Source organism: Talpa occidentalis, unplaced genomic scaffold, assembly GCF_014898055.3.
Source record: "Talpa occidentalis isolate TD23 unplaced genomic scaffold, MPIMG_talOcc4v2.1 talOcc4.7, whole genome shotgun sequence".
Lineage (NCBI taxonomy): Eukaryota > Metazoa > Chordata > Mammalia > Eulipotyphla > Talpidae > Talpa > Talpa occidentalis.
In genome coordinates, this window is record NW_023605083.1 from 41,577,235 (window position 1) to 41,604,619 (window position 27,385).

Sequence of the window (27,385 nt, forward strand, 5' to 3'; positions counted from 1 at the left end):
CCAAAGTAGAAGCTTAGGGGGAGACTGGCTGGAGTTCTGGGGGACTTCCATATGTCCTACTGGCCTGCTTCCTTTGTCTTTCATATAATTTCTTGAAATGGTAGCTTTGAGAAGCATGTTTTTTTTTTTTTTTTGCTTTTAGGGCCATGGTGTGCTCAGACCCTCCTAAGAGGAAGGAAGTGACAAATATTGAACTGTGTTTCTGGAAGCAGCAGAGCTGGATCAGAAGTCCAGATGCACCCAAAGAACCATGAGAAGGTGGGCTTCTAGAACCAGGTGATTATTTAGTTCTGAAGTAATATTCCATTTTGAAGTTCTCAACTGGCAACTGGTTTATAACAACCCAAATCTGATGGGATGCAGATGCCATGGTCTAAAAATCCAGTTCTTAGGCTTTTAATCCAGAATCGACAGGTATGGTCAAGATATTATGAATATCCATCATCGGTTTGGGCATGCTTATCACAGGAAGGTTGTTCCAACTACACTCGAGGCCTCTAGATGCTCTAGATGCTCTGCAAACCCTCAAGTTAAGATTTGGCCTTTAAAACCTACCTTTGTGTCCCCACTCTGGAAAAATGTCCCTAATCACCGAGCCAGCAGTGCAACACTACTCCCAGTGCTGCCATGGGACCTTGCTTTCATGAGAACTCCCACCCCACTGTCTGAGAGTAGCTTTCTCATCTTCCTCTCCAGGAAGTCTAGTAAGACAAAGACACAGACTGCAAATTGAACTATGTCCACCACGCTGACTGAGTGCCTGGCACAGAGCAGATGCTTAACAAATATTTGTTCAATGAATAAATACATGAATGATGTCCTTTAGGATGGTAAACAAAGGAATACTTAAATCATTACAGCACCAGAGTCCAGAACAAACTTCTGCTACTGAGAGGGAAAAATGTGTCTTTGAACCCAAATTGTGTTTGAGTACTTGTTAGTCTTCAAATTTGTCGGCAAGGTTATAGAGAACCACCCAAGCAGTAGATGGGAAGTAAGGGAGGAGGGAGGTGCTGACTCATTCACTTGAGCTGGCAAAGTATACAATACACAGCACACAAAGGGGAGAAACTATCCATCCTCCCATGGAAATCAGTGAAACAAAAGGGGGCTGGGTTCCTTCCCTCCTTGCCTGCTCTGAATTGCAGTCTATTTGTATTCACTAAGATGCTATATCTTTGGACCTTTATGCTTGGCTCCTCCCATTCTTTCTGGGATAATAAAACCAGGAGAGAAATACTGGGATAGGTTCCAGCGTGTGCTGTGCTGTGAGAGCCAAGGGAGGGCATGGGGCATTTGAACATTTATAGAAGTTCAGTGCAAAGTGTGCAGAGCTGGACAAAGAAAGGAGGTGAGGTGGGGAAGGTAACTACTGCCTTTTCTTATAAACATTTTTGTATGATTTGAATTTCTAAAGTTATCTTCATTGGCTACTGGAGGAGGAGCGTGGGGGGTGAGCAGTACAGGGGTAAGGGGCCCCAAAGGACTATGGTGGAAGATTAGTGATGCTTTGGTGGTGGTTGTGATGTGATAACATACACCAAAGAGGTTTGACCTATTTCCCTAAATCATACACAGTGTTGTAAACCAATGTTATCTCAATTAAAAAAAAATAGTTACAGAAAAAAAGAAGAGAGATAAAAATACTGAGGATGAGTTCATTTTGAATATTGAGTTAAAAGTCTAGGTAACAAATAAATGGAGTTTTACATGCATTTATCCATATCATCATGGTAATAGAGATTTTACCACTCATGCTGTCAGAGCATGAGTGGCAATAAAAACCTTAAGAACAAAATATAAAATAATCTACATGAATAAAAAAATTTATAAACTAATAAAACACTCATACTTCTTTTTAAATATTTATGCATACAAGAGTCGGGGTGCAGGCCAAAGGTGTGTGTGGGGGAGGTCTGAAATACACGGCTGGTGGGAGCAGCAGAAGAGACAGGAGAGGTCTGCTGCACCATGTGGGTAGCACCCTGGCCGGGAATCGAACTTGTGCTGCAGTGGCTGTGGCTAGCTTCATAGTGTGACTTTACCCATTGTGCCACCAGGGAGGATCCTAAAAGTTTTCAAAGCAAATAAGTGCAGGATTGAGAAAGCAGGCTTGGGGCATGTAGACCAGTGGGAGGGAATGCATGAGTAATGATCATACTTTGGAGTAAGGCTGGTTGCATGATTGTGTTGGCTCCTTTATGATACTGCTGGTGAGATAAACAGAGCAGTTCATGAAAGGAGTGTGTGCTCAGTGTTCTTGGATTTGGTTCTACATGGTCCAGACTCTCTGCTCCATGCCTTAGCCATGGCTCTGGACTCTCCATTCTATGAGCTGCCAACTTGATTGCCCATTTACCTTCTTCTTGATTTATGCACTTAACTTCTGACCTCAATTTTCTTTCCAGTAACATTCCATTTCTTGTATGAGGTCCTAAAATATTTATGGTCATTCTCTGAAGAAACGCAGTTCCTGACTTGATGTGGTTTTCAGGTTGTCCATTCCAGAGGTTTCCCTGGGACCGAACCCTCTCCTGGTTTTTCCCTGTCATGTGCTGTAGTACCTACCGTGCAAAAGAGCTCAAGGAAGGCCTGAGTGGGTTAATGACAGGCAGTAGACACTAGGGTTCAGTCCCTATGGTCATACCAATGTCCCTTTGGAGACCGACTTCCTCTATCCTGATATAACTTACCTAATGTAAGTTATATCAACTTTTTGAGTCTTCATCTGCAATGTAAGAAACTGAGTGTTTATTCTTAAAAACAACAATAACAACAACTCAATATCACCATTGCAGCAGGAATGTAATACACACCCTTCTTAATGTGCAAAACCAAACCAAAAATAAAAACAAAATATATAGTTTCTTTCCTCTAAAATGGATCTCTTCTCATGAAAGAGCACCCTTTCTCCAAGGTCCACTCTCCATGTGGCTGAGCCTGGGGTTCAGGGGCAATTTCAGTGCCACTAGATGAATTTTTGTTGAATTCTATAAAGAAAGCCATTTCTTTAAATCTGTATCTTTTGGATCAAGTGCTTGATTTTCCAGGTTTCTGCTCCTTCCCACTATTTCTTACCATTATTGCATCACAATGGGAAGCTTAAGTGATGACACAGTGGTGGGAGGAGATGGGGGTCCCTGGAATCCTTTTTATCCTTGCTAGTCTCTACTGGGTTTTGGCTGGTTTGTGCTGCTCTCTGGCTTGTGTCTACTGAGGCAGACAGTGTCCTTCCCAGAGTGTTCTGCTGGTATCTGATGTTGAAACCTATTTTTGGTGCAACTCACAGACCATTCCCTTCTTTGCAACTGATGCTGCCTGTTGGACTGCAGAGGTCTGGTGCAACCCCTCTAGGTTCCTGGTGCAGGCAGTCAACCCTGCTCCATGGGCCCTAGGCGGTGGTGAGCTGCAAATTGGTTAGCAGTTAGTTCTGGTGGGAGAAGCCCTGTTTGTAGTATTTTCAGATTCTGTCATATAAATAGTCCCACCTTGGTATTTTAAACTAACAATATGATATCACCAAATGCAGAATTGGGAAAGATGTGTTACATAGATATAATTGGTGCAAACAATCTAGTAGCATAGATAATAGTAAAATGTGGTAAAAAAAAAAAACAACTATGGAGTGATCATTTTGAGTATTTATTTTTATATTTTAATTTATTTAATTTAAATAACTTAATTTTTAATGATTGCTGTGTTTAACAACTGACTTGCAAACTGAAAATTTAACAGTCAGTTCTCCAAACTGGTGAGCCAGCTGTGGTTCACCGTTGACAGATTATAGCATCTGCTTTGTCAAGATGGCTCCTGACAGGCTCCTAATCAATCAGACCCTAAAACTAAATTACATGTTCCCTTTCAAGGGGCAGGCTTGGCGAGCTAAGTTTAGGCCCATTTTCGGCTATGCTCAAGTTGATACAGAGGAAATCAATGATGTGATATTCTACCAAATACTAAAAATGAAACAGTGCTATAGGTCCTCTGCTTATGGCATTAGTGTTGACTCCCATAACACCTCCCTCTGGTGGAACTGGTCAACTAGCATTATGTCAAATTCCCCTTGGAGCAAATTCACTCAATGGGATTTCACAGAAACCTATTTCACCAAATGAGAAATGCACCAACCATCCATTTATTTATTTTTGCTTTCATTAACTAGTTTTCCTAGTAACCTTTTAGGAAGAATGCTAAATTTGGCTTCCTGCAACAGCTGGAGGAAAAGGGCCAAAAAAGAGGAAGTTGTATTAAATGTTTGTTTAGATGTCCACATAGACAACTCCTTCCTGCTGCTCCTCCTGAAGAACAGTTCTGTGTGGCCCTTTCACTCTCCAAAATCTCAGTCACTTCCTTCTCCACTTAGCAGATTCCACAGCCCAGCCTGTTTCAGGGATTCTTAGTGGTCCTACAGGAGAATGTTAGTGCTCTAGCTCTTCCGTTAGATGGCTGTTTAAACAAAACCAATCAAAACAGAGTTTGACTGGCAAAAATAACAAGCACAAGAGAATTCTGGAGGTCGAAAGCAGCACAAAGTGTTCCTCACAGCACTGGTCTCTGTACATAGCGATCTCATTGTCTCTTTTTAATCACCTCTGCATTTTAAAATGTTGGGCTCAAGTGTCTGGGCTTGCAGGCATTGAGAAACCACTGAAGACTTATGTAGGGGAAGGCAAGATCAGATCTGCTTTAGACATTCAACTGTAGTAGCATTATGTAAAAGAACCAAATGGTGGGATTTGTAAGCAGGCAACTTGTTCATTAGAACCCAGGTGAAAGATGACAATCTAAATTCCAGTAATGGAAGTGATGCAATCTTAAGAGCTTTTTGCTGGCTTCCCCCTTCTTTATTACCATGTCCTATTTATTTCCTTCCTGGGATTTGTGGCAAATTGAAATTTTGTATTTATAATTTGCTTTCTATCTGATCCTACCCTAGATTGTAAGCGCCACAGAGCGAGGCCATCTTTATTTCTCAAAGTATTGTCATCATAAGTTTTTCTGAGGCTCCACAAATATCTGTGGATGGATGAGTACAAATGAGAAGAAAGAAAGTGATTTTTCCCTGGGCCTCTCCTGGTGGCGCAGCGGTTGAGCGCTGGGCTGCAAGGCTGCTCGCACGCAGCCTCTGCAGCACTGGTTCCTTCCCTGGCCGCCGGCAAGGGTCCCCCCCCCCCCACACACAAAAGTCAGTGATTTTTCCTTGTGTCAGAGAAGTTTAGTTATGTTTTAGGGTAAGGGAAAGGTGCCCCTGGAGAAGGAAAAGTAGAAAGCAGAGAAGTGATAATAAGAGATGGTGCAGATTTCAGATGAAGCGGGAGTGTACAGGAGAATCATGACAGTAGAGGAGTTAGCAGTGCCCAGGAGAAGGGCCCCTCTTTAGAATTGGGAGGAAAGAAAGAATGGCTTAGTATAGAGGTAAATGGACTTGTAAGTTATCAGACTGTAGGCAAATTATTGAAAGAGAGGGGAGGAAGGAGGAGAGGAGGAAGGAAGAGGAGCGGGCGGGAGAGAGGAGGGGTAGAGAATGAGGGGTGAGAAAGTCAGAAAAGAGGAAGGGGAATTGGGAATGTAAGGAGGTGGTGAGAGTTTAACAAAATTACTGAAAGGAATGGAGTAAATCAGTAACCAAAAATGCCTTAAAAGGTTTCTAGCAAGGGCCCAGCTAAAATATAGTATGGCCAAATTAGTGTATCCCCAAATCTCATAGTGCTCTGAACTAGAACAAAAGGTGGGAGGGTGACTGTGGCGGGGATTTGCAGGAGACCATCTCTCTTTCCTGGTTAATCTTGTGTGTCACTGCAACAAAGAGAAAGATCTCAGGATTCCTGGGATGGGTTTAAATGAATCATTCATCTTACCAGCTGTTAAGAGTTTTGAATGTGTCAGTACACAGGCATCAAAACTGAGGCCTCAGCCGTCTCCTCTGGAGAAGGTATCACCAAGGGGCTGAAGCCTGTCTGCCTGCTGTGTCCTAGATCTGCCTGCCCTCCTGTAGTGTTCTCAAGCGGGAAAGCAGCTTCCAGCTTAGAAATCGCACTCATAATCAAACATGTTTAGCACATACATGTGAGTGAGTGCCTTCTATAAAAGAGTGAACGTGAGTTTAGACTTTGATAGACTTGGACTTGACTTCTGACTCTGGCACTTAGAAGCTTTGTGATCTTGAATAAATTACCTAACCTTTTCAACCTTTGTTTCTTCATACTGAAATAGGGGAAGTCACTGGAAAGGCAGAAAAATGAAATGAGATGGTGTACGTAAATCGCCCAGATAAATGCACAGTACAAGATAGACACTCAAGAAAAATTTTGTCACTGTCCTTCCTCATTTGCTCCCTTCCTTTTGCCTCTTTCCTTCCTTTGCTCACTTATATTTTAGTAACCAGTTTTCTACTGGAACAAGACTCCTCAGGGCAGGAGGAGGCTCCTTTAGTCCCTAAAAATAACACTTATTTTTTCTTTAATGGAAGTAATATACACACTTGCTTAAATCTCAAACAATATGAAAGAGCAACTGCTTATCTCTTCTTACCCTCACTCTCATTCTTTGAAGAAAACCATGCCTCGTTATTAATAGTGTTGGATTTATTGCCTTTATTTTTATTTCATTTTATGACTTTAAAAAGTGTCTTCTCAATTTCTTTAAAAGTATGTTTATATTGTTATTTCATTATTTATCGGTTTTAAAATTTACTTATTTATATTCCTATTTCACAGAGATTTAGCATACTTATACTAACATCCCATCTCTGCTTCCCAAATAATTGTGCCTCTTTTTAATTTTGCTATTGGTTAACGTAATGATTGTAAACAAGAAATAATATTTTACTTTCCCCCTACCCGTTATATGTAGCATTTTTTGACTCTTTTCATTGTAAGACTGGTTCACTGTCACATCTATTCTCTTTTTCAGCTTTCCTTACTCCTTTTAGGTTTCTATCTCCTAACATTCATGGTACTTTTATTTTTTTTTTTTTTTTTTTTTAAAGATTTATTGATTGATTGATTGATTGATACATACAAACACTGGGTACAGTCAGAAGAGCGGGAGGGTGATAGTATTCACCAGAGCCAGAGCGGGGAGCAGAGCAGGCAGAAGGACCGAAGTACACTGCTGAGGGGAGCAGCGGGCGGCAGGAGAGGGGAGCAGCGGGCGGCAGGAGGGGTCTGCAAGCCATGCGGGACCCTCCTCCGGTGGCCGGGGAGCAGCCGGGGATCGAACCGGCACTGCAGAGGCTGCGGGCAGCTTCGCAACCCAGCGCTCAACCGCTGCGCCACCTGGGAGGCCCCATGGTACTTTTATTTTTATGTGGTTAAGGTTGATAGCATTTGCTTTCTCTTCTGGAACTCCAATAAAGTCTCCTGTACTTCCGTGATATATTCTAAAAGATAAATGCCAGTAAATAGTGCTGGCAGCATTATTCATGCATTCATGGCCTAGTGGAACACATTTACTTTCTTGTTTGGATCTTTATTTTCTAGGGTTTTTAATTGCCTTTATTTTTCTTTACTGTATGATTTTATCATATTTTAACTCTTTCAGTGGCTCAGTGAGCAAATATATTGTCTCTTTCCTTTTCTGAATGCCTCCTTACTGGTCTCCTCCTGTCTCAATATCAGCTAGAAGTTCTCTAGTAAAACAAGCCACATATCTCTTTTACTGGTACTTTCATTCACGAATACTCTCAGCTCAATCTGTTCAAGATTCATTGTATGCTTCCTTTTTATTCATTTTTACAAAAAAAGTTGAAGGGTTATTATCTAAGAAAAAATACATGTGAAGTAATCTTTCTAAGACCTTAAATGTCTATCCTTAGGTTGAGTAGCAGTTTGGTTAAAAAAATCTAGGGCAAATATTTTTACTTGAGGACCTCAAAGGCATTGTTTGTCTATGGTCTTCTAGATTGTAGTGAAGCTGATAGCAATTTTTTCATTAAAATCAGTCTTTTCATTATAAAATGACCTATTTTATTTAGCTCTCTCTTTATGGAAACTTTTATAACCTTACCTTTTGAATCTTAATGTTCTTAAGATATTTTAAAATTATGTTAATAAATGTAAGTTTTATTTTTGTGCATACACTGTTACAAACCAAATCAGCCTTTCAGTCTGAAGTCTTATTGATACTGGGAAATTCTCCTCTAGTTCCAGTTTGATAATTGTTTGCCCTTTGTTTTCTCTCCCTTTTTTAAAGAACACCTTTGTTGAATACTTAACATTATGTCTAGATCTTCTGTGGCTAACATTACTACTATATTTCTCTCTAGATTGTTTACAGGTATCCTCATGGAAAACAACTTTATCAACCAGTGTTCAGTTCTTATGTATCATTTATTTTACCTTACGTCTTATAGACTCCATTAATATCCAGTGTTACTAAGGTCAGCATCTTTTTACCCACTTCTCTTCACTGAGATTGATTCACATATTTGTAATACATATTGTTTTGTTATTAGATTCTGCATTTATCTGGGTTCCCTCAACTTCATCATTTTTTGGAATATTTCCTAACAATTCAAAATGTCTATTGTTTTTTTCACCCAATTATCAACTCTCATTTTACAAAGTTCTTTTTGCTCTCCAAATGTGTAAAATACCAACATTTCTTTTTTTCTGTAGATGCGAATTCTCTGTTAGCAATCTACACCTATGAGAAACTTCTCCCTGGGGATATTAGTGAGCATATTTGCAGTTTTTTTCTTTCTGTTTACTTCAATATTTTCATTCACTTTATTCTCACCTTTGTATTCTATATTAGAAGTTTTCCTCAGATTTCTGGTAATCTTTATGTGACTGTTCATGATCCAGAGTAGGGCGATCTGATTTCCTCATTGGAATCACTGGGTGAGTCTTGTTAATGATGTATAATTTGGTGTGTGGGGGGAACCAATGATATTCATATTAAATCTTTCCACTGGTGTTGATTCCTTAGAGAAGAAACTTCCAATCTTCTGCCTGAAATGTAAGGCTTATTTGTTAGCAATCTGATAGGTAGGTAGCTATTCACTTAATTCATACATTTTCAGAGTAGTACTCATAGCCTCATGTATGCATGGCTTCCCTCAGAGTAGAAACCCTGTTTTAAACTCTGATGATCTGCCATTGTGGAGGAAGAAAAGAAACTCAGTGACATGGAATAGCTTAAAAATCTAAGGAAAGGGAGCTAATTAACAAAACAAACAAAAAAAACAACACAACACAACACAATACCACAAATCTTTCAACCAGTCTTCCATATTGTGGCCCTTCATCATCTTTTAATCTCCTTGCCAATTTGAGACTTTGATAATTTTGAAGTGAGAATTAGGTACTTTTTCAGCTTCCCTCATTGTTGAATAGATTTTACCTTCTTAGGTACACAAAATTCTTTGGTTAGTAACTCTCATTTGTCAGCTTTTCTGTCCTTTTAAATTTTCTGCTATTGTGTGATCTCCATTGATCCTTGAATATATACTTATAAAAAGTTTCTCTCTCTCTTTCCTCTCCTCCCTGTTTATTATGGTTTTATAGGTATTTCTAGGGGAAAGTGAAGTTAGAATCTTGTGTTCAATTCATTGTTCATATTTTCCTAAATTTGGTTTATAACTTTCCCCCCATTGATATAATGCATTCTCAATATTGCCTACTCCATAAATATTAGCTAAAATAGAATTTGGAAATGCTCATTGCATTGTACATTAAAGTTGATTGAACACTATCAGTATACCAATGATAGTATATACCAAACCACAAATTTAACTCTCTTTCTGGTGACTCTTCTTTCCCTGCTAATTCAGAACAAAGAGAATCTTTATGACTAGTTCCTTTGTTTTCAAATTTAAATAAGCTTCCAGGGAAGAGCAGCCAAACACATTTTTATGGCCTGTAAATCAATAATATTAAAACTGGTATTAGCTATTACTCTGTGAAGCATTGGGAGAGTGGGTTTGGTCTTGCTTTCCTAGTCTGGTCTTCAGTTAAAATAGATGTAGTTAATAATTAACTTTATTAACAGATCCCATTGATACAGCATGGGTTCTATTCCAAATACATTCACCTAAATATTGATTAGCAAACATTCTTAGCAAAATGCTTTTGCTTTGGTATATGATGACTTAAATTGGATTAAAACATCCCAATTTCAACTTAAAAAACTGTAGCTTCCTATTTATTTAATGTAATGTATTCAAATGGTAGCATAATGCTGGGCAATCAAAGAACCAGGTTTTAATCCTGATTCTACTACTTCCAGAGTTCACACTCATGAAAAAATTTCTCAGCTTCCCCAGCATTCTGACTTCCCATTTATAAAACTGAGTTAATATCACTCATCTTGGCTTACTAATAATGAAGGTAATACATTTCCCCCACCCCCTAATCTGGCTGAAATGAAGATAAAATGAGCTGCTGCTGAATAATTCTTTGTAGACCCATTTAGTTGATTAAGTATTATACAAATGTAAAGAAATAGTATTTAAAAAAATTACACTACATTAAAGCAAGACCTATTGCCCTAAAAAATTTAGTGATGGCAATGTACTTTTAAAAAGTATTTATTTATTTATTTATTTATTTATTTATGCAATATTGATTTACAACACTGTATGTAATTTAGAGATATGGGTCACACCTTTTAGGTGCATTTTACCACACCACACCCACCGTCAAGGTACCCTTAGTCCTTCACCATAGTCCATTATGCTACTTCTTTGCTCTCCCCTCTCTCTACCCCTCTGGTAGGCTCAATTCTACAATCAGATTTCTAGGGTTTGTTGTTAGTTTGGTTTTATCTGATCCTTTGTTAAGTTTCTCTAGATTCTACATGTAAGTGATACTATCTTAGCATAATCCCCTCCAGTTTCATCCATGTTGTCACAAATAGCAGAAGTTCTTTTTTTTTTAAATAACTGAATAGTTTCTATTATGTATATATAACACGTCTTTCTAATCCATTCATCAGTCTTTGGGCACTTAGATTATTTCCATAACTCAGCTATTATAAATAGCACTGCTATGAACATAAGAGTACATATATATCTCTTTGAGTTAATGTTTTTACATTCTTTGAGTAGGTTCTTAGGAGTAGAATTGCTGTATCATATGGTTGACCTATTTTTAACATTTTGAGAAACTTCCATACTGTTTTCCACAAATACTGGACCAGTCTAAATTCCTACCCAATGTCTATAAGGCTTCTTTTTTCTCCACATCCTTGCCAACACTTGTTGTTTCTGGTCTTTTTGATATGGGTCAGTTTCCCAGGTATGAGGTGGTATCTTACTGTGTTTTTGATTTACATTTCCCTGATGATAAGTGATGATGAACTTTTTTTTATGTACCTGTTGGCCATCTGTATGTCTTCTTTGGAGAAGTGCCTATGTAGCTCCTATGCCAATTTTTTTTTTAAATTGGGTTATTTGTTTTCTTTTTGTTGATATGTATGAGTTCTTTGTGAGATCTTGGAGGGCAATGTGCTTTTAAAAAGTAGCAGAGACCAGGACTCCTGAGTAGCTTGTCTCTTGAATACTTCATGGATTAGAAATAACACACTGATTACATCTTTTTTTTCACATACTACTTCTCCTTTTAAATATTCTGGCTTTGCTTTTGTCTATGACTGAAGAGCAGAGAATGGTTGAGATTGTAACTTAATGTAGGTTCTAATCTTTCAAGGCTCCTTATATTTCACTTGGCTTCTCTCCTGACCCTGAAGTTAAATATAGGTTCCAAGATCTCATTGCTCCTCTTATGAAATTATTTTATAAACAATAAGTGAGATCAAGTTTAGGAGATCTGTCTACATTTGTCAATCTAAGCAGTCAAAATGTACAATGGTGCCAGCATTTTTTTCTTATAGAACTTGCTATAATGTCAATGGCTTTTAGTCATCTTAGTCAAATGTCATTCAATGCTTTTCAGGAGAAAAAAATCAAAATTGTTTTCTGTAGTTGCCTGCTCTGAACTTGGATTCTTGACATTGAAAAGATTTAACACATGCTATCAGTGACAGTCAACTGGAAGACAGACAGAAACAAAGCCATTTTCAAGGATTTCTTCCTTTATTGCTAAAATACCTTTTGACCACTGGAAAGGGTGTTGATCCTTTCCTTTTGTTTCTTTTAGTATGTTCACAGTGATAGAGAAAAAGTGAGAGAACATTTCACTGAGCAAATTTTCTTTTTTTTTTTCTTCCACATGAAAGACGGCATTGTTCCACCTCTACCACTCACTGCAGGCCCTGGAGAAAATAGAAAAAGATCAAGAAAGAGTGAAGAATGATTACTTGTGCATTTTCAAGTGGCAGGCTGTGACTAAATAGAAATACATTGATTTGTGAAAGTGGATCCCTATTATATTTTAACAGTCTAATGGGGCTTGCTTTTGTCTTTGGTACAGCTTGTACTTGATTTAATCAGGAACAAAGTCTTTAAGTTGACTCTATAAACCCACAACTCACAAGTTGTGATTATATTTACCTAGTTTAATTGGAAAATGCATCAGTACTTTTTTCCACTTCTTTCTCTACCTAATTCCCAATTCCCAGTACATGCTTTTGATTTGGGAACTTTTTTGTGCCCCCTCCCTTAGTTTTTAGTTCTGGGGGATAAAAATATAAACATACACATGAAGGGTAGTGAGAATATGTAAATACTCAGGTTTTTTTTTTTGTTTCTTTGTTTTTATATTCTTAAATAAAGCACATGGAATCTGTGGTGTTGGCTGTGTTGGTATATTGACAGCTTTACCCAAAATAGGAATGTCCAATATGTAATTATTACCAGAAGTCATCTGAGAGCCTTTGTTGGAAGGAAAAACAGTACGGTACAGCCAGCGATGGTTGTGGTGGTGGTGTGTAGTGTTTAGGAAAAATTATTAGTGGATTAATAGTGACAGACCCATCATAAGTTATATGTAAACTACATCAAAAATGCTGACTGGATGCTTTGTCTCTTTGCCACTGCCCGGCATCTCAAGAGAAAATTGGCACCATAAGAGCATTGTACTATGTTTTCCACTGAGTGCCCATCACTTTTACGTCCTCATGAAGTTGAAAATCTTAAACCAGGTAATTCAGGGACTGTCTATATTTAATGACAAAGTGAAAGAAAAATATTTGTGAAGAAACAGAAAATCAGAAGGCTTTGAAAGAAACAGTAGCAGGGAGTATTATGGGTGCTTTGGAGTAAATATATAAAAATTAATTTAATAGATCTGAGGCATTAGGAAGAGAAGGGGAGCAGAGACAGAGGGGAGAAAACAGCAGTGGGGAAAACACAATGGACTATGGTGGAGGATTATGGTGACCACATCTGAGGGAAAAAAATCTTATATTGTGAAAAAATTAACAAGGGTGTAAAATAATGGTAGTTCATTAAGATGAATAAATAAATAAAAGCTTATTCAGGACTATTACCCAAAGGACTCCTAAGTCCTCTCTTTTCCAGGTGGAGTGAAGATTCTAACAAGAAGGGAGCAGCAGTGCTCCCCCAAGATGACTTCAACATGCACCATTTTTCTTTAAGGGGATTAGTAATGAGACATAGAGCTTAAAAGTAGCTATTTATTAGCACAAAGTTGGGTCCAACTCAAATTAAAATATATTTTCCTAGCAGAAAAAAAAATAAATAAGAACAAATAAGATGGCAGAATATGGGGTCTGGTTCTAATTCCCCAGTTCTTTTTTAGACTTTTATTACATTATATTTTGACCCGTTTTTATAAATATATGAGTACACATCACACAGTTTTGTGCTTTTTTACAAAATAAGTGTTGCAAGTTTTGATCTATTTCTATGGTAGTTAATTTTGATAGTATTACATGAGAACTGAGTATTTACCAATGACTTTAGGCATCTTGGCAAAATATCTGGAAAAGTCAGCTGCAAGGTTGGATTCTTGTTTATTTATTCAGTCTTTCTAGTATTTCAGTTGCTGTTATTTTCTCTCAAGCTATTTTTTCTAGGCCCTGACCAATGCCCCAAAGTGAGTCCAAGTGAATTTAATGGGTTATATATGTTGGAAAAATCCAAAATTCAATGGTGAATATCCAATAGAATGTATCTTGCTGAGGATTTTCTCAGGAGTTTCTGGATTGGATAATTGAGTCTTCTAGGTGGAAGAAAGAGAACATGAGGCAGAATAGTTTATGGAGGAAAGAATATAAATATTCAGTTTTGACAGGATACATTTGAAATGTCCAAGGACAATCAGAGCTCCGTGGGAGTTCAACATAGTTGTCATTTACTAGTGAAAGGATTGTACTCTATCCACAGATCTGGGAGTCCCTGGCACATGAAGGAAAATGCAAACATATCATTGAGGCAAAAATAAATTATTATGACAAAGGTATTGCCATAAGAGGGGAATATCTTCATGTTCCTCACTCTCATTTACATGCAGCAACCTTGGACTAGGTACTGGAAACTAGGGGTGGAGCTGAACAGCCAGGTGAGGCAATATAACATGGAAAGCAAGTGGGCTCTGGGAGAGATACATGGAGAAGAAGGGCTCATCTGCTTGTTGGCTTTGGATTTGCACCAGGATTTGAGGGACTTCAAGGAGACATGTGGAGGAAAATATGTAGAGACACTTGGAAGATACATGGACCAGAGACATGTTGGGAGTCTGACAAGTGCAGTCTTTATCTTGATTTATACTTTAATTTTGCTCCTTTCATCTCAGATTTGCCTGGCCTCTTATGTCCCTTTTCTATGGTTCCCTGCCAGAAGGTGCGTTAGACTTGTGGCAAGCTTTTGGGTCTCACTGGCCCTGCTTTAGAACAACCCTGTTTGGCTGGGTATTACCTATGAGTGAATGGGTAACTTTGGGTGCTTCATTTGTAAACTATATTCTTTCTTCTATCTCCATTGCCCATTAATTCTATTAAATCTTTTACACTAAGTGTATGCTTTGTCTTTGTTTTCACGGATGGCCAGACCCCTTTAGAGCCTGCAAGTTTGGGGGTCTTGGGGTGTGCTGGAGTGCCTTTTGATCATGTGCTAACAATATCATGTATAATTTCTTATTTTTTCCTGCTGTAACTTTTTTTTCACTAACCCTGTAACCATCAGTCCTGATTGTGCCCAATTTAAAGGAATTTAATTTGTGATACTGTGATCAGGGCCAGGCTAATATTTACTTTGCTTTTTCCATGTTAACACTGTATACTATACTAACAACTGGTGTGATTAAGATCCTGAAGAACACTTTTTTTTTTCAGACATTTGAGGTATAAATATTTATTTCAGAGCTAATTACATGTTATAGGGTAATAGTATTATTTTCTGGGTTTGAATTCTGCCTCCTCTATTACTAATTACTTAATTTCTTCAAGGCATGGTTTCTACCACAGAGACATTACAACATACTAGCTCACTGAGTTAAGAGGATTAATTCTCTCTCCACCCCCCCCCCCCCCCCCCCCCCGCACACACACACACACATCACACAGCATAGCACCTGGTAATAGTAGAAACTAAAAATATAATACTAGCCTTTAAAATAGGTTTCAAGTGCTTCTATTTACCAAATTGATTTTTAATGCAGTGATGGACTCTGGAGATCAGTGGATGAAAAAGTACGAACTTTATGTACCTTTTGGGTGCAGCTAAGGCAAATTTGAGTGAACAATAGGATGGTTGAGGCCAAGTAATTAGATTGTGTGATGGCCAGAGGTCAAACCATTAGCAAGTCAGAGCCTTTAGTTAGGGGTCAGTGATCAAACTTTAGCTGAGATCAGTGTTTGCAGCAGATGCTTCCTAGTGCAATGTTTTCTCTGTTTGAAGCATTGTTATGGAGGTAATGAGTTCTACACCATTATTACTGCAGGTATGAGCTGTGCTTACACTCCTATAGCTCTCAACAAGGCATCTAGAGTCCTTACAGCCTAAATGAAATTATGTCATTCCCGTGCTCAAAACCAAACAAAGGCTGATGATTTCATTCAGACAAAAGCCAAAGTTCTTAGAGTAATTGACCACCACATCTCTACAATGATCTGGGCTCCCAATTGCTCCTCTGCCCTTATATCTGATTATTCCTCTTTTTTGCTCTCCACTAGTCACACTGGCCTCCTGGGCATTTTTTAAGAAAAGTCTAACAATCTCCTGTCCTGTGACTTTTTTGCTCCCTCTGCCTCCAATGCTCTATCATCCATAGCTGCTCGCCTGATTCCCTCACTTTTTTTTTTTATAATAAATTTTATTTTTATATTCCCCATACAATTGCAACCCCCCCATTCTGACCCCAATCCCTCCCCTCCTGCCCCCACCCCCCAAAAAGTGTCTCTGGTTCATAGTTTTTTGTTGATTTTGATTTTCACTTTCTTATAGTTATTCATTTTCCTGGTCCCTTATTTAAGTTTTCTAGATTCCTGCCATGAGTGAGACCATCCAGTATTTTTCTTTTTCTTTTTGGCTTATTTCACTGAGCATGATCCCTTCCAGCGCCATCCATGTTGCTGCAAATTGCATGTGTTTATCTTTTTTGAATGCTGAGTAATATTCCATGGTATATATGTACCACATCTTCTTGATCCAGTCATCTATTTTTGGGCATTTGGGTTGTTTCCAAAGCTTAGCTATTGTAAACAGTGCTGCTATAAACATAGGGGTGCAGGTGCTCTTTGGAATTGATGTTTCTGTTTCCTTTGGGTAAATACCTAGGAGTGGAATTGCTGGATCATATGGAAGCTCTATGTTTAGTAGGTCCAGAAATCTCCACACAGCTCTCCACAGTGGTTGGACCAGTTTGCACTCCCACCAACAGTGCAGGAGAGTTCCTTTTTCTCCACAACCTCGCCAACATTTGTTGTTGCTAGTTTTTTTAATATGTGCCATTCTCACTGGTGTAAGATGGTATCTCATGGTAGTTTTGATTTGCATTTCCCTGATTACAAGTGATGTTGAACATTTTTTCATATGCCTGTTGGCCATTTGCATTTCCTCTTCAGAGAAGTTTCTTTTTAGCTCTTCTGCCCCTTTTTTGACTGGGTTATTTTCTTTGTTGTTGTTGAGTCTCATGAGCTCTTTGCAGATTTTTGTGATCAGTCCTTTATCATTAGTGTTGGGTGCAAAAATGTTCTCCCAGTCAGTGGGGTTTCTCTTTGTTTTTGTTATTGTCTCTTTTGCTGTGCAGAAGCTCTTTAATTTGATGTAGTCCCAGCTGTTTATCTTTGCCTTCACTATCACTGCTTTGGGTGATGTATCTGTAAAGATGTCTTTGATGTGCAAATCACGTAGTGTTTCGCCTATATTTCCTTCTATATATTTTATGGTTTCAGGTCTTATGTCTAGTTCTTTAATCCATTTTGAGTTGATTTTTGTGTATGGTGTGAGGTAGTGGTCAAGCTTCATTCTTTTGCATGTAGCGACCCAGTTTTCCCAGCACCATTTATTGAACAAACTTTCTTTGCTCCAATGCATATGACTCCCTCACTTTCTTCAGGTCTTTGCTCAAATCTCATTTTCCCAGTGAGGTTGACTGGATCACCTCTAGTGCCCTTACTCTCATTTACCCTCTGACTGTCCCTTTTATATTATATAACTTACTTTGTCATCATGTTTATTTTTTCTTATCTGCCTCTCTTTGCTAGAATATTAGGATTATGTGAGTAGGAATCTTTATAGTTTTATTTACTTATGTATCTAAACTGCTTGGACCAGTGATTGGCATATGTTCAGAACTCTTTAGATATTTGTTGAATGAATGAATGAACAAATGAACAGAGGACCAGAACTGACAGGAGGACAGTCCAAGATGTTTTTTGCCAAATGAAAAACTAACAATCTCTGTGAATTTATTCAGGAGAGCTGGTTCTTTTTAGACTGGAATGATTCTCTGACTTCAACTACAGTTGCAAATTTCCCTTTTCCCTAAGTCACTACTTTCTTGATTTTATTGCATTGAATTCAGGTTTACTCAGGCAAAGAGAGTGAGATGATACAGATAATAAACATGTTTTTGCTTCAATTTTGTGACATATGGGCAAATAGCCATTAAGGACTTTTCCCCCCTTTTCTTTCATTACTTGTCTCTAGTTTGGTTTAATGATTACCTAATGATTTGGCACTGTGCCTTTAACTTCCACAGTTTCTGAACCTTTCATACTGCATCCATTTTAGATACTGAAGATTTAAAAATTCCTTTTTGTGATTTTCATGATTCCAGTTTTCATAGGTTGAGTTTATAACTCTGTTTATGTATAAAATAATAATTTACTACAATAATAATGATACTATAATAATTACAAAATTGTGTAGATCCCCTGAGCATGTACTATTTAGGATTTTCATATACATTTTCACTAATCCTCACGGCAGGCTTGCAAGGGAGATTTTGAACATAGCAAATTTACTTTGTGTTTATCAGCATTGTATGTTTGTTCTTGATTGGACCTAAGAGAATCACTGAAATTCTCAGAGACACACCTCACTCCTGAAGACCTACAGACAATCAACATTTAACCAACTTTTAGGGTGAAAGTTCTGGACACTCAAGTTTGAGAATCATTGAGTGGGTGTTGAGTGAGTTGAAGTAGAACATATCTTAGAATACGCTAAAAAGCGAGCTCTCAGTTGCATGTTGTAGTCATCGCTATTCTGCTTTGTAACCTTTACAGCTGAAATTGACCCTCTCTTTGGCAAGCCATACTTTGCTTTTCCTGTTCCTGTAGCATTTGCCTTAAATATTGTCACACAAACAGATTTACCTGGAGTTTCCAATCAGAAGATATTATTAAAGACCTATCTTCTTTCACAAGCCAGATTGTGCCTCTTTGTCAAATTACTTCTGTTTTGTAAGGAATAAGGGGCCTATTCATTTGGTCAGTACATCTGGGAACAAAAAGTAAGAGGGCATCTGGAAAAGTAAAGACAAGTATCTGAATGTGAATATATGTCAAGAAAGTGACTAGCATTCCCTAATTTTCTTACTTATTTAAGTAAAAGAAAATAGCATGACTCAAAAGTCAGATATGTAAAATTGCATAGATTCATATCACTATAGTCAAATCAGATAGGAAAATTGAAGCAATTGTCTAGATGAAGAATTGGCAAACTATAATCCACAACCTGAGTATTTCCTACAACCTTTATATTTGTAAATAATACTTTATTGGAAACAACCTTCCTTATTCTTCTACATATTATCTATGGCTGCTTTTATGCTATTGAATACAATTAGCAGAGTTGAATAAATGCAGTAATAAGTACTGGCATTGGCAAGAGTGAGATATATCTATTATCTAATTCTTTATAGAAAAAGTTTCTGACCTCTGGTCTAGATTGTTTAGAGATTATCATTTTTCATTCTAAATTATTCAGATTTTTTTTACATGGAATTTGAAAGTGGTATAATAGAATCTCAACAAATATCAAGTGGAATGAATGAATGAATGATGATATGTTTTGATTGCCTGCTCTTTAAAAAAGAAGTTTTAACAGAGGAATCCAAAATTAAGCAACTGTTAATCTGTAATTGTTCCAACCTCAGAATTATTCCATGACCATAAAGCCCTCATTTATTTACTCTGTAGGGAGAAGTGACAAGTCTTTATGGAGAGACATATATTTCAGTGTGGAGGACATGTTCACCAGAGTGTGGACAAGAACATTCATTGGTGTGTGGAGAAAGATATTACAACTATGGCTTTATATTAAAATGTAGAGAAAGGAAAGTAAGCTTTACTTATATTTTATATGCATATTGGTATTAGTCTCTGCGCAGTAAGATGTGCAGATTTCTTAAGGGAATACTTGAGGTTTCTAAAAGCAAGAGTAGAAGTTATACAGTCCTAAAGCACTGGCTCTGCAGTTCTCTTTTGCTTAATTTTAGTGCATTGATATACTCTGAAGTTTGCATATACCTGATTCAGTAGATTTAGGGATTTCATTATCTACTTCGCAAAATGGGCAAATGGATGAAACAATTCCTGCAAAATATCTGAGTCTGAAGATAATAATTTAGGCACTTCAAGATGGTGGGAAAAATTGCAGAGTTGACATTTCTCTTAATTTAATAGCACCAGTTCTACAGCAGCCAATGAGGTGAAAGATAAATTTGTAAAGCCTGATCAGTTTTGAAATGATCAAGAGCATATGTGAAATATGGATTTACTCTATCATTATAGATGTCACACCAGTTGAATACTATGTCAAATTTTAACAAAACTTTTGCATGATTGGTGGATTAGATTTAAAAATGAGTATTATGATTTAGTAGGCAATGTAATGAGGTCTTTTTCTTTACATATCTTTGTATTACTAGAAATTGACTTTTCACCTATGACCATCATTACAATCAAGTACAGATATAATGAACATAAAGTCTGGGTCACAAATGTTAATCTAAAATTTTAAAAAACAAATTACATTGATTATATAGATTTTAACAATGTTTAAAAATAGGAACAAATATTATAAATTAATAACTAAAATAAAAGAAAATAAACTTACTTTTCATTCTTTTTTTGCAATTCTGTTTGTGTTTTATATATGTGTATAAGATGTTAGTATATAACATGCATATAATTTTTATATATCTATATATTCAAGTGCATATATATGCTTATATTTTGTTTTAATCATAGGCTTATAGGATAATGATATATGAAATCAGTCTTTCTATGGGAATATCTAGGGATTTACATCTACCTTATCTTTCCTTGGACTGAACTTCCTAAACTTGCTGAAGCTTGGGAGAGTGGCATGTACATGTACACAAATATATATTCTATATTGTTATATACTTGTTTGTATATTTTACATTTGTCCAAGTTGTCTATCATTAGTTCTGACTTTAGATACTAAGGATATTACTGATTATATTTGCTTTTTGTAGTATCTTCCATAAGCAGTTCCTAACTCACACCCCTGCTGCAGTTTGCTTTTATTCCTGGAGAAATTATTCTATGATTACAGATTTCATTGAATCTTATTGATTCTTATATAAATAATGGTTGCAGTTTGCAGACATTGAATGTTTAGTGAGGGTGCAGTTTTCCAGCAGTCAAGAGGGAATTAGTATAGATGATATTGACTTTGTTTTCTATCAAAACAATACATCATTTTCCTTAGGAAAAATTTCACTTAAATTTAATTGGAAATTATTGCAATACAAAGAACCCATAAATTGTGCTAAATGAATCACCTCTTCTATGTCTTTTATGGGTAACATAGATCTGTAATTTCGTGGTCATGTTCATTCAAAATTTTTCCCTTTTTGGAACAACCATGGTTTCTGATAGTACCATTGACATTGCCCAAAACTCTCTTTAATTACTCTTCTTTTCAGCACTTCTATTGATCAAGTTAGTATCTCTCTCCAGTGATTCTTTTTCTCCTTTGTCAAATTTAGTCTAACGACAGAGTTCTATCTTCTGTATTTGTCCAAGGAGAAAATCTCAGAACTTGGTATCTGCTACTGGACTAGACAGACAGTCTGGTCTTGTGTTAGCTTCTTGTTACATGCAGGAAACCAGTCTCAAATGCTAATCTCTCAGCTTTTATGGGATTTCACAGATATGAAAATGTCTACCTTCCTGATTCCCTTCCAGCTCAACCCTTATTCTGAACAGTTCTGTGTTGCCAGTTATAATTGAAATTCATGGCAACAAACTGGCACTTGAGACATAGTTGGAAACAATTTGTGGGGCATGCATAAAATAGCAGGGGTAGGTTAGTATTACAGTCTATGATCCTGTAAGAATTTCATTTTTGAGTGAAACCATTATTTATTCCATATATGTCCCCTCTGAATATTTTAGGGAAGAATTAAAAGTAACTATGTAGTATGTGAACTGGCTCTGGTCTCATGACTGAAGAAGTTTCTTTGCTAAGCAAAAAGCTAATCATGGCAGGTTCACTTGAAAAGTAATTGTGGGAATTTAGAATGAAATATAAAGGAAAATTAAATTTTAAAAGATGTATTAGATTGGACTAATTTAAGAATGAGAAGTTATTGTTATTTTCACTTTTTTTTTCTTTTTGTATAAAGATACAGAAGACATGAATCAACTGTAAGATGTATACAGCACTCATTGTAGTAGCCAGTAAATCCAGGCGGGAAAGAACAGCTTCCAAAAATCACACATTTTCTATTTATATTTTATGTCCTTAAACCAGCCACTTATTTATTCTTACGATGTGTCAGGCATATACAAGGCCCTATATAAGTCACCTTAGCACTTCATAATATATTTTTTGCCTTTATATAGCTGAGGGATGTGCCACATTTTCATTAGAAATGGTAACTCCCAAACAGTTGTGTTATGACCCATTCTCCTTGGTTTGGAGAGATGGGCCTGGGGGATACATGTAAATAATAGAGAAATCTAGTTTGAGAAACTAGAATTTAAGCCTAAGCCTGATTTCAGAGCTTATTTTCTACATATTGGGAGGTGGGGCCTATGGGAGGTCATTAGATAATGAGGATAAAGCTCTCATGAAGGAGATTAGTGTCCTTATAAAGTCATGTGAGGAAATAGTAGAAGTCAGCAATCTACCAACAGGAGGGAGACCCTCACCTGACATCTGCCAGTGCCTTGATCTCAGACTTCCCACCTCCAGAATGGTGAGGAAAAAAAAAATATGTTGCTTGAAACTCAGTCTGTTTTTTTATTGTTGTTGTTACAGCAACTCAGGCTAAGATACTGCGCAAAGTTTCTACTAAAAAAAAAAATTCTATGAATCTCTGTTCAGAAGCTATACAAAGAAAGGCAAATGAATGGATTACAGGAGTGTGATAGACCCATGAATATTTCCCACATGCTCCTTTTCTCTTCCTAGAAGGAAGATATCCTGGTTTTAAGTAAGAGGTCTAGCAGAGTGAACCTGGCTGGAAAGTTCCAGAGTGGTTAGGGGTGAGTGTAGATAGGATTAGGGCTAAAGGTGACTGTTGGGCTGCTGCGTAAGTGGGAAATTCTTGTCCCAACAAAATTTCTCACCTAAAGGAACACTTGAAGAAAATGGGGGAAAATGGAGGTTGGAAAATGGGCAAGATGTAGGTGAGATGGTGTTTGGCTGATCATTGAAATAGAATTTCACAGATATGTTTCTGGTAAGAACTTGTGTTGGCTGGTATTGTGGGGTGCCTCCATTAAAGGACTGGTAATGGGAGAAGCAGCAAAATCTTTTCCATAAAACAAGACTCAAGTCAAATGTCACTCCTTTTCAGAAACACTCCAAATTACCCCTGACCAAATTAGAACCTTGCTATATTGTGTTCCCACAGTTCCTTATTAATGTCTGATCACATAAGTTACATCATTTTATTAAGTACCTGCTGCAGGGCAAACAGCTCAAGTAGTTTGTGAGAGCACAGAGAGCCCTGTATCTATCTTTGTTTTCCCTTTTTAGATGCTGACTTGGTAAATAATTGATGAAATAAGTTCCAATGTATTTGTGAAACCTCAAATCTGAACATTATGGTTTATGTAACAGGTATGAAGTATTTCATGATGAGTATTACGTCATGTTTCTTCTTTCATATTGAAATGAAACTGAATCTAGGCCTCACTTGCTAGAATTGAGGAAGCTCTAGTAATCTTACTTTTGACTTCCTGCAGTGGACCCAAGTTTTTTGCTCCCTACCCTATTCATATTTGAAACTTAATGTTCAATGCGATGGAATTTAGGAGGAGGGACCTTTGGGAGATACTTAGGTCATAAGGGTGGAGCCCTCATAAATGGAATTAGTCCCCTTATAAAAGAGGTTCCAGAGAGATTCTTCAGCCCTTTCACCATTTGAGAATACATAGAGAAGATGGCTGTCTGTGAATTACTAAAAGTGACTTGAACAGACGTTGGGTGCCTACACTTGATCTTGGACTTCCAGCTCTAGCACTGTCAGGAAATTATGGTGGTTTTTTTTGTTTGTTGTTGTTGTTTTGTCATAGCTGCTCAAACAGACTAAGACACTTTGCAACCCTTGGATTTTTCCTGATCCCTAAAGGTTTAAGCAACAAACCTAGTGTGCCAGAATTCTTCTCTCTGGTGATTAGGGGCCCTAATGAATGTCAGTCTTCTACCAAACTTCTGTGTCTAGATTCTGCTGGGGCGAGCAATTTTCCACTTTACCTCTGCCCCTGCTGCTTCAGGCATTAATGATGAATCAGCTGCACATACAATTTCCTGCTGAGCAGTATGGTACTTTGAAGAAGAGTGGCACCAAAGGATAATACAATTTGCTCTGTACTCACCCAGAATCCTTTGCTCAGGTCCCAAGGCTACTGACACACACTCATCTTTTCATCAACCTGCATGGCCATATTTCCACAAGGTCCTTCACCGAACCTAAAGCTTGTCTAGGCATCTCTCTCTTTTGCCAATTCAAAATGACAGTCACGATCATTTTTGTTTTTTTGAATTCTATAGTTCTCTCAGGGTACATGCTTTTGTCCTTCATCTTCTTAGTATATAAATGGTACTGTCTCCTCTTTCTTCCCACAGTGTAGTTTAAGGGACCATTAAGGACTTGGGCCTTAGAAACACAAGAATCTGTCCACTGCCCTGTCTTGAGGATGGGAGGTAGAATGTGTTTATCACTTCTTGGTAAATTGCCCTCTCCATGACAGGAGACATTTAAATGTCTAATACTCATTCCAATACAAGTTAAATTATTACCTGCTTGTCACTCTGCAAAAATAAAGATGCATAGAGGAAAAACGTATATTTTTGTTAATTCTTCTCTTGCTAGAGAGGAATCACCTAAACATAAAATCACCTAAACATAAAAATATGTCATTACATTTTAACTTTTATAATTTTTTTTAGCTATTACAAGAAAAAGTCCTTGTAGATAGTCCAGAGTGGAAACATCACCTAGTTTATTGCCAAAGACCTCACAGAGAGAGAGAAATAAAAAAGCCAATCTTGCAGGGTTCTGTTGAAAATAAGCAGTCTCTCAGTCCCCTGAGATCTTCACTGTGATGGCTTGGCAGTAACTTTTCAGGACCAGTGTGCAGGGGGGCAAGGTAGAGAAGTTTCCCTGCAGTGTTATAGTTGGCTATGATGGCTCCATATCCTTTATGCCTGGTAACTTAATGAAACTTCTTGCCATTATGTTCATAGGCCTAGCTGCTCATAAAAGCATATCCATAGTACTAAGCCCTGAGGAATTATGTATCTCAGTCACACACTGTCTCCACAACTCTCCTGGGGAATTATTTAAGTGATGATGTTAAGATCAGACCTCTGGTCCATTGTCTCCCCTCTCTTAGGGTGAGAAAATCCTTGGAGACTTCCCTGACCTCTGATCTCAGGGCTGTAAAACAATAGTGAATATCATTAGAATTTGGAGTTTGAATATTTGCTTTTCCTAGAGACTCCTTGACCTCCAGACAAATTCATTTATTCCCTAATTAGCTTTCTTTGAATTGAACATACAAAGAGGACTTTTAAAAAAAAATATTTATTTATTTATACAAGCACTGGGTACAGTCAGAAGTGTGGGAGGGCGAGAGAATTCACCAGAGTCAGAGCGGAGAGCAGAGCAGGCAGATTGACGAATACACTGCTGAGGGGAGCGTCATGAGAGGTCTGCGCGCCATGTGGGACCCTCGCCCGGCAGCTGGAGATGGAACTGGCATTGCAGAGGCTGCAGGCAGCTTCGCAAACCAGTGCTCAACCGCTGTGCCACCGGGAAGGCCCCAAAGATGACATTTTGTGTGGGGTACTTTGACAAGCCACAGATATAATACTTCCATCCCTCACTATTATCTTGCCTTGACATGATCTGATTGAAGTCCTAATCCTGTTCCCCTAACACTGAAATTATGTGGCTTCGTTCTATTAAAGGCACCATCCTCAACTGAAACTCACTAAAGCATCTGCTTGTCACATGGACTAGTCCAACACAAAGCCCTTAATCTGATGTTTACCTTCTTTAAAAAAAAAAAAAAAAATCGCAGTTCAGAATTACCTCAACACTTCAGGAATTAGGATTTAAAAATCTGTCTCTACAGTGTTCCATCTGACAGTTTCAAAACCAAGCTTTCCTGAATCTGATTTAGGTATCAGAGACATTATTTGGTCATCGAAACACCTTCTTTTTTTTTTTTTAAGAGCTCCTGTTCTTTCTTCCTTACGATTTTTTTAAAAACTTGTTTTGGAAGGAACTCAATGTGAAAAACAACATGGGTGTGGGCCTTCACATACCAAGGCCTCTAGGAATCCACTTACAGCATGTTTTCAGTTGGGGCCTCTGAATTCCACCCTGTACAGGTAGTAGTGTACAGAGTACAGGTGATCAGTACTGAGAGTCTACCAGGTTCAGACTTGGATAATGAAGAGAGAGAGAGAGAGAGAAAGAGAGAGAGAGAGAGAGAGAGAGAGAGAGAGAGAAAGAGAGAGAGAATATAAACAACCTAAAACCCTGTTTGGATCATGACAGGTGGCTGTTGATTAGGACAGGCATATAGCTCACCTGGGTGCCTTGGTGGAAATGTCATGCCTTATTTTAGAAGGAAATTAGATTCAGTGATATAAGGTACACTTTAGGGACAAAGCAACATTCTAATAACATATTTCAGGTGTGCCGCTTACCAACAAGATCAATTTTTAGATTTGCTATTGAAAAAGATTAAAATTAAAATAATAAAACATGGTAGCAAAATGGTAAATCAATGAAAAAGAAATTTGTAAAACACATACAAAGTGTGATAAGATGTTCTGTGAGATACCTTTCTGTCCTTCCCAGCATTCCCTACCCCACCCCCCATTCTATGAAGTGGTAGTTTTTAGGAAGATTAAATGAAAATGAAGTTCTACATACTTCTGGTAATGTGTGTTGGTGATGGTTGCACAACACTGTGAATGTATTCAGCACCACAAACTGTATACGTAAAAATGGTTAAGGTAGTAAATTTTATGCTTTGTGTATTTTACCCAATTAAGCATGTTAAAGTTGTAAAAAGCATTGAACCAAGCATGCTTATCTGTTCTAAAGGAAAATTGGTGTTACCTGCTCTGGTTCCTGGACTACTATGTCATCATGAAGTAGTCATGGATGAAAATGCATCCAAGTTTGTACTGATCAATTCTGATTTTTGCCTCTGCTATTGTTTTGGATAGTTCATCTGTTGTTTGGAATTAGATCTCACTTTTGTGGAGATAATCTTGCCTATACCAATTTTACAAATTCTGGTCCTGTGACCCTAATGTCTTGATGGTATTTCTACTTCAACTCTACCAAATTACCCTAGATTCATCATGGCTGAATGAAAATTCATATTCTTCATTTGTAAACAGTATTGCTTCTTGAGTTCCCTGTTTCTTCTAGTGATCCTCTCATTTTCCTAATTATCATGGTTTGAATCTGTGGTTCTTGGACCTTATCTATTTCTCAGTGACAATTATTGGTTTTTCTGCCAGTTCTGTTCTTGCCTATTCCTACACTTACTATACAACATT

At 37.5% G+C, this 27,385-nt stretch overlaps 1 protein-coding gene across 3 annotated transcripts in view; it reads left to right on the forward strand.

Moving 5' to 3' along the window:
- Positions 1-322: 322 nt before the first annotated feature.
- Positions 323-27,385, forward strand: part of TMC1 (transmembrane channel like 1) — a 300,988-nt gene continuing 273,925 nt past the window's right edge. For all 3 annotated transcript variants that reach the window (XM_054689505.1, XM_054689507.1, XM_054689504.1), the window contains exon 1: positions 323-414. The gene's annotated coding sequence lies outside the window, so the exon portion shown is untranslated. The remainder of the gene's footprint in view (positions 415-27,385) is intronic.